At 38.7% G+C, this 2573-nt stretch overlaps 1 protein-coding gene across 3 annotated transcripts in view; it reads right to left on the reverse strand.

Moving 5' to 3' along the window:
* LOC101859532 (GTP-binding protein GEM) overlaps positions 1-2573 on the reverse strand; it is a 169114-nt gene that overhangs the window by 149703 nt on the left and 16838 nt on the right. The gene's annotated exons all lie outside the window — the stretch shown is intronic.

Genomic DNA, 2573 nt, shown 5'->3' on the forward strand with positions numbered 1-2573 from the left:
CATACCAGTATTGGCATTTGCGGACAATTTTCCTTTCCCAAGCCGAGATGAACGATTTACTTGCTGAGCTCCGTTCTATCTTTGTCCCTGTACACAAACGGCAGATTTCGGCATTGCCCTATTTTAAATGACCCTCCATGAGCGGCTGATTGGAAATAACTGCATGTTACATGGACACAGTGTTGATCATTTCGGAGGTGGGCTGCTTCCGTCGATTTTGAAGGACACGGCCAAGGCTAACCAAACCTTTCTGCTTTATCCTTGAAAACAGTGTGTTCTACTCTGTTCTGCTCGATGCCGCCTTGCCCAACGCTAGAACCGAACAACTCGCGTCTTCTGATTGCAACTGCAAAGAATCCTAGCATTACACAGCAGATCCCGCCAAGTGAGAGGAACTGAGACAATATCTAGATATCTACATGTACCAAACACGTTTTCTCTAATAAAATTCACACCCAATAAAGCGACCAACGAAATGAAAGCAAAAGAGGAAAATAATTAGCTGCTTATAACGTCATGCTATAAGGAACGATTTCATATTCCAGATAAAAAGACCATCTAATCTCGCAAACACATTCTCATGCACAGGAAACCAATTAATAATAATAATAATGCCTAGGATATGATTGTCCCCCCCCCCTCACCCCACCCCAAATCCCTTACAGTTGTTGCTTTTAATCACTCATAAGCTTCAGAACAACTCAGATATACTAACAAATCTGATATAATAGAGCATAATCTCATTACCTTCAGACCCTTAAAATGAATTTGTAGCTTTGGCAGCGCTGGACAAGCTATACATCTTTACTAATTCAGTGATTGAAGACAGCTTTTTATGCCTTCCATGTCGAAAGAATTTATTAAATGTCTTTTTTTAAACCCACGAATACGCACACACGCACATACATACACACAAATAAACACACACATGCACTTTAAACACTAAAATACGCATATACGTATAAACACAGACACATATACAAATAAACACATACACACACAAATACAAACATACACATACATCCAAGCACGACCACACACACACACACACACACACACACACACACACACACACACACACACACACACACACACACACACACACATACACACACACACACAAACAAAAATTACACACGACCATCTTCAAAACGATGTTTTATGTCCACCCTTTCCTAGCCTAGAGAAAGTCACGCCAACTCCACAAATAAACCTCCCAGTTCCCCGAGGTAAGATATCCATTACCACCAGAGCCCAGAAAGGAAAACAGAAACATATCAAAATAATAATAAACATACACGAAATGTAATATGTGAGGCAGCGTGGTGAAATCAAGCGCTCGTCAAAATAATCAGTCAAGAAAATGGCATTTTCCTGTAGGTCGTGCAAATTTTATTGATTTTTTGTTTTTTTGCTAAACACTTTTCATACCCTTTAAAGAACACATTTCTGTGTGGATTAAATGCATAAAAGAGGTAAATTTTCGGTTTCCACAGACCCTCGAGCTGAGGAAATAACTCAACTTTGGCGGCCATTTTCTCGCTAATTTTACCTCTACAATCAGGCAACGCCAACGCCCTTCAATCGCCAATATCTTGACTTTTATCCAAGATAAATGGATATCTTTAAAATAAATAACAAGGCAAATGATACCAATGACTCCATATGCCCAAGACTTGACAAGCACCTGATTCCACCGCGTCGTGACACATATATACAGACACGCGCCTCACGCTAAAGTAACACAGTCACGTCATGACGCGGGTGAGCAAGTTAGACGACCCACACTTCTTTCTTTTTCCACGGAGCTTGATGCTGATGCTATAAAAAGAAACTGAAGGAGGTACATCATCATACTTAAGTAGCTTGCCGGCTGGTGTTGATGTAGGGAAAAGCTATTTTAGATTTATCCTGTAGCATGTGTCAAAACACTTCTTAAGATCTTGTCTCTGCCCCCACATGTCTTAAACTAAACAGTCATGCTGTGATGTGAGCATCAGATCAGATTTATTCAAAGCATCTTAGAAGATTAAGGTGTAAGTCAAATTCAAAAGATAGTAATAGTTGTAAATGTTTTAAATCCTTTTCAACATAATTTAAATCATTTAAAAGGCAGTTTGCTTCCCCTACCTGTAGAAGCCGGCCCTATTTCAAAATGCCTTCAGTACGCGAGGCACAGGCTAAACGGGAACATTGTATCAGTTCTCACTTGATACAACTAAGTTTTGGGTGCTGACTTTGAGCAAAAAGAGGCACATCGACATAACAGTCATAATATAGTACAGGGAAGAAGCAAGGCATCGACAGAAACAGCATAATCTATCTATCTATCTATCTATCTATCTATCTATCTATCTATCTATCTATCTATCTATCTATCTATCTATCTATCTATCTATCTATCTATCGATCGATCGATCTATCTATCTGTCTATATATCTGTCTCTCTCTCTGTTTAGCATTCTATCGTTCTATCCTTCTATTAATCTCGCTCTTTCTCTGTATACAGGACATATATTATTATATAACAATGTTCTATACGTATACAACAAAATTATATTGTTACATAATCT

Source organism: Aplysia californica, unplaced genomic scaffold (genome assembly GCF_000002075.1).
Source record: "Aplysia californica isolate F4 #8 unplaced genomic scaffold, AplCal3.0 scaffold00015, whole genome shotgun sequence".
In the NCBI taxonomy this organism is placed as follows: Eukaryota; Metazoa; Mollusca; class Gastropoda; order Aplysiida; family Aplysiidae; genus Aplysia; species Aplysia californica.